The sequence below is a fragment of the Ranitomeya imitator genome, chromosome 1, assembly GCF_032444005.1.
Source record: "Ranitomeya imitator isolate aRanImi1 chromosome 1, aRanImi1.pri, whole genome shotgun sequence".
Classification (NCBI taxonomy): domain Eukaryota; kingdom Metazoa; phylum Chordata; class Amphibia; order Anura; family Dendrobatidae; genus Ranitomeya; species Ranitomeya imitator.
In genome coordinates, this window is record NC_091282.1 from 803,573,801 (window position 1) to 803,580,144 (window position 6,344).

A 6,344-nucleotide genomic window follows, 5' to 3' on the forward strand; every position below is an offset into this window, starting at 1 on the left:
TACATTACGGTTGTTAGCCCTCCAGTCAGTATTCTTGCGCCATGTTTTTCCTTCTCTATTAGTACCCAGGTGAACATGAAAATCACATGGTCCATCTTTAAGAAATACTGTACAAATGGCCTCCATCCCAGGGGTCTCACGTGCTAAATTGATCAATGCAGAAATTCCGACATAGTTACAAGAGAATTTCTGGGAATTTCCTACAACCCGATCCTGGAAGATGCACATTACAGACCCAGTCTCTTGGGGCAGGAGGAGAGGAAGCTTTCAGGGGATGGATTCATGGACTGTGGACAGTTCAATAGTATTTCCTTCATTCATACCCAGGCTAGTGTGGCTTTTAAGAAGGCGGCTTCTTTTAAGATCTTTAAGTGGTCATGTCACGCAGAGGAAATCTGATTTCTGTCTGACATCTTATCTGGAAAGATTGTATGATCCCGGACCTACGTACGTCAACCTTGTGCATTCAAGTGAAGCCTGATGCAAGCGGTCGCTATGTGCCATGATCCATTTTTTCTTTTGTTTTTTAACATGTGACGCCACCTTTAAGGCTGGTCCCCAAACTTAGTACACGGATCGCAATCTCTGCCAGAGTCCCTACCACGTCAGGCTGTGTGGCAATGACTGTCCATTTGTGACCCTATAGGTCTCTGAGAGTTTACCCTCCACCACAACTACAGTACAGAGAAAAAGTTTGGACACACCTTCTCATTTAAAGATTTTTCTGTATTTTCATGACTATGAAAATTGTAAATTCACACTGAAGGCATCAAAACTATGAATTAGCACATGTGGAATTATATACGTAACAGAAAAGTGTGAAACAACTGAAGTTATGTCTTATATTCTAGGTTCTTCAAAATAGTCACCTTTTGCTTTGATGACTGCTTTGCACACTCTTGGCATTCTCTTGATGATATTCAAGAGGTAGTCACCGGGAATGGTTTTCACGTCACAGGTGTGCCCTGTCAGGTTTAATAAGTGGGATTTCTTGCCTTATAAATGGGGTTGGGACCATCAGTTGTGTTGTGCAGAAGTCGGTTGGATACACAGCTGATAGTCCTACTGAATAGACTGTTAGCTGCTTTTTTCTTACCATAATACAAATTCTAAGTAAAGAAAAACGAGTGGCCATCATTACTTTAAGAAATGAAGGTCAGTCCAAAAAATTGGGAAAACTTTGAAAGTGTACCCAAGTGCAGTTGCAAAAACCATTAAGCCCTACAAAGAAACTGGCTCACATGAGGACCGCCCCAGGAAAGGAAGACCATAAGTCACCTCTGCTTCTGAGGATAAGTTTATCCGAGTCACCAGCCTCAGAAATCGCAGGTTAACTGCAGCTCAGATTAGAGACCAGGTCAATGCCACACAGAGTTCTAGCAGCAGACACATCTCTACAACAACTGTTAAGAGGAGACTTTGTGCAGCAGGCCTTCATGGTAAAATAGCTGCTAGGAAACCACTGCTAAGGACAGGCAACAAACAGAAGAGACTTGTTTCGGCTAAAGAACACAAGGAATGGACATTAGACCAGTGGAAATCTGTGCTTTGGTCTGATGAGTCCTAATTTGAGATCTTTGGCTCCAACCACTGTGTCTTTGTGCGATGCAGAAAAGGTGAACAGATGGACTCTACATGCCTGGTTCCCACTGTGAAGCATGGAGGAGGTGTGATGGTGTGGGGGTGCTTTGCTGGTGGCACTGTTGGGGATTTATTCAAAATTGAAGGCATACTGAACCAGCATGGCTACCACAGCATCTTGCAGCGGCATGCTATTCCATCCGGTTTGCGTTTAGTTGGACCATCATTTATTTTTCAACAGGACAATGACCCCAAACACACCTCCTGAATGTGTAAGGGCTATTTGACCAACAAGGAGAGTGATGGGGTGCTACGCCAGATGACCTGGCCTCCACAATCACCAGACCTGAACCCAATCGAGATGGTTTGGGGTGAGCTGGACCGCAGAGTGAAGGCAGAAGGGCCAACAAGTGCTAAGCATCTCTGGGAACTCCTTCAAGATTGTTGGAAGACTATTTCCGGTGACTACCTCTTGAAGCTCATCAAGAGAATGCCAAGAGTGTGCAAAGCAGTTATCAAAGCAAAAGGTGGCTACTTTGAAGAACCTAGAATATAAGACATAATTTCAGTTGTTTCACACTTTTTTGTTAAGTATATAATTCCACATGTGTTAATTCATAGTTTTGATGCCTTCAGTGTGAATTTACAATTTTCATAGTCATGAAAATAAAGAAAAATCTTTAAATGAGGTGTGTCCAAACTTCTGCTCTGTACTGTATGTCTGTGGAAATGGTCACTATAATAAAGCCTCGTAGTGTTCCCACTCAGTAAAAAACCCTTAGGGCTCATAATCACTTGTGAGCAAAATGGACGAGTGCAATCCGAAAAAAAATCGGATTGCACTTGGACCAATGTTAGTCAATAGGTGACATCTCATTTGCAATTTTTTTCTCAGCTGAAATCGGACTGAGAAAAAAATCGCAGCATGCTGCGATTTGCTGCAATTCTTGGACGAGACTCACCAATGTAAGTCAATGGGTGTGTGAAAAGAATCTGAGTGCTGTCCGATTTTTACGCAATGGTGTTCTTTGAAAAGCCAGTAATTCAGCGCGGTGCACAGTAAAATCACACAGGTTAGAACAGAATAGATAGATAGAGATATACTAGATGGTGGCCCGATTCTAATGCATCAGGTATTCTAGAATATGCATGTCCACGTAGTATATTGGCCAGCCACAGTAGTATATTGGCCAGCCACAGTAGTATATTGGCCAGCCACGTTGTCACGCTCACGCCCTGACTGGTGGGCGTGAGCACGGGGGGTTTGTGGCCCCACTGTGCCACAAACCAGACTACCCTGGAAGGGGCGTGACTATGACAGCTGCCTGGGTTTTCACTGGAGCCTCTGATGGTGAGGTCAGGCTTGTGCAGCAGGCAGCTGCCAGGTGCTACTCCAGGGTGGTGTCTGGCTGTGGCTGCTGATCCCACTTGGAGAACAGGAACACTAGGACAAGTGCGGGCATCAGGCAGAACTGGCAGAAGAGCACGGCTGAAACTCAGACGAGTAGGCACGGCAGAGAACACAGGGCTGGCAGGCACGGCAGAGAACACAGGGCTGGCAGGCACAGCAGAGAACACAGGGCAGGCTGGTGTGTATGAAGAAACAGGAGGGACCTGTTCACACAGCAGGTGCAGGTATGGATATGCAGTATGAAGAAACAGGTAGGGACCTGTTCACACTGGAGGTGCAGGTAAGAAAACAAGCAGAAAGGAATGAAGTATGAACAGGTTGGGGCCTGTTCACACAGGAGATGCAGGTACGGAAACAAGCCAGAAGGGAAGGAGAATGAAGGAACAGGTTAGGACCTGTTCACACAGGAAGAGAACCGCAAGGCTGTGGATAGGAGCGGTAGAGCAGCAAGAGATAGCGCAGCAATAAAAGCTAAGCAGAGCAGAACCACAAGGATTATGGAGAGGAGCTGCAGCAAGAGATTTCTGCAGCGGCAAAGCAGAGCAGAACCGCAAGGAATGCGGAGAGGAGCTGCAGCAAGAGATTACTGCAGCCGCAGAAGGTAAGCAGAGCAGAGCCACAAGGACTGCACAACTCACTGCTGTAGGTGTGACTGGCCGCCATTTTATAATAGCCCAGTGCTATCTGCCGAGCTCCACTTACTCTCTATCGCAGGAGAGAAGCACTCACTGGAACCGGAGGATGGGGAGTGCGGGTGGTTTATCTCCATGCTGCAGGTCTTGGGCAGACATCCTCTACTCTCAGAAGCTGCCCTCCTATGTGCTTCTCCTGCTCTGTCTCCGCCTCCTCACACACAGACCCTGTGATCTCTGGTAAGCTGCATTCACAGCCTGCCTCTCTCTCTGCCATACAATGTATCTCTCCCCTCCCTCCACAATGCCTGGCCATTCTCTGCAGACCTGGATTTCCTCCTTCTTATCTTACTGAGGGATGAGTAACAGACAGCTCTGCTCAGATAATGCTGCTCCATACATAAACACCACATGTCTTCAGTTTTCCTCCAGTCCACCATGCTGCTGAGCCCACTGTGTTCTGCTTTTTTGTAAACTCTGTAGCTGTGTTTCTGATGCAGTAACTGCTGGTGATAGCAGATCACAGGGCAATCACACACAAAATGGCTCTGCCCTGTGATGCTGCTCTTCATTCTGCCCCAGGGATATTAGGCCACCCAAAAGGGGAGGGAAATGGTGATGTCAGCAGTTACTGCCCCAATTTTCCAGCAAAGAGTAAAGCTGGTAAGTCTTACTATAGCTGCTTGAGGTCTAAAACGGAAAATGCTCCCCCTAGTGGTCAATATATATATTTGTAAGAAAATATATAATATTTTTCATATAGAAATGTTTGCAAACAGTGCAAACATTGCATTAATACATTTTATTTACTATTTTAAGCTTAATTTCACACAAAAACAAACTACAAAAAAACTGGTGGCACCTTCCCTTTAAGGCAGGGGTGTCAAACTGCATTCTTCGAGGGCCTCAGACCATGCGTGTTTTCAAGATTTCCTTTGCATTACACAAGGTGCTGGAATCATCCTGTGCAGGTGATTAAATTATCACCTGTGCAGTACAAGGAAATCCTGAAAACATGACCTGTTTGCGGCCCTCGAGGAATGCAGTTTGACACCCCTGCTTTAAGGGATGCTTATTACTGAGGAATAAGGGACATCACTATATTTTATATCTATTGTTGCATTGAAACATAAGCAAAATTTTACTGTCACTCAGCTTTCCCACATTCCTGAAGGGTTAGCTTGCCTACATGTACAGTTATACCCTGGTATTAGTGAATATACTCTATACTCCTCCTTTTAGACCTCTCCTCCGCTTCTCCCTCTGTAAATCTCTTCACTGGCTCCCATTCCCTCAGCGTATCCAGTTCAAATTACTAATACTGACCTACAATGCCATCCATAACCTGTCGCCTCCAAGACTTCTCCTGAATATCCCCCATCCTCTAGAATTCTTTGCCCCAACACGTCCGACTATCAACCACATTCGGATCCTTCAGACGGAACCTGAAAACCCATCTCTTCAGGAAAGCCTACAGCCTGCATTGACCCCGCTGCCTCCTCATCACTACCGAAGCTACCGCCTCACCAACATCGGAGCTCCTGCAACCCACGACCTACTGTCTTCTTCCCCATAATCCTGTAGAATGTAAGCCCGCAAGGGCAGGGTCCTCGCCCCTCTGTATCAGTCTGTGATTGTTAGTTTGTTTACTGTAAGTGATATCTGTAACCCCTTCTCATGTACAGCACCATGGAATCAATGGTGCTATATAAACAATAATAATAATAATTATATATAATAATTATATATGGGAAGAGTCTAAGAAAGCTGAATTTCCAAACCTAAGAAAAGCAACAAGCCGGCACCATGATCAAACAATGGTGGAGATCTCGGTGTTGTATTGTCCACATGTTAAAAAGCCTGCTCTGCTTCTCTTCCTTATTGACATAAGGCTGGTTTCAGACTTGCGTACGGGAGTGCTGCGGATGACAGCGTACTTCCTCCCTTCTTCCTCCCTGAAACCACGCCTACGCTCTGCCTATGCCTCCTTGCATCCTGCGGTGCCCTGTGTACCTATCTTTAACATTGGGTACGCAAGGACAGCGTCGGACTGGAGCTCCTTGGGCCCACCAGAGAAAATCATTCTTTGGGCCCACTATGTAGCTACATAGAAATAAATACAAGACCACTGATTGTGCCGTAAAACACGCTAATATCAGGATATAATATAAGGTAGTACACGTTTTAATGATATAGCAGGGGTTTGAGTAGCCCCCCTCATAGGGTTGGGGGTAACCCCCCTCATAGAATATAATGCAGCCCACCTCTTAGAATATAATGCAGCCCCCTCATAGAGTATAATTCACCCCATAGAATATAATGCAGCCCTCATATAGTATAATGCAGCCCACCTCATAGGGTATAATGCAGCCCACCTCATAGGGTATAATATAGCCCCCATAGAATATAATGCAGCCCCCTCATAAATTATAACACAGCCCCCCCATAGAATATAATGTAACCCCCTATAGAATATAATGCAATCCCACATAGAATATAATATAGCCCACCTCATATAGTATAACACAACCCTCCCCCATAAAATATAATGCAGCCCCCCTGTGCTGCTCAGTTTATTATGATAGACTTTCAGCCATACATGGACATTATGTAGTGCTAATAAGCCTGGTTCTATCATTTGTTATACTTTGCTGAAATCTACTGGCCGTTTGCTATATCACTGTAATATTTGTTATGGAATTTTCCCACAACACCTTTCT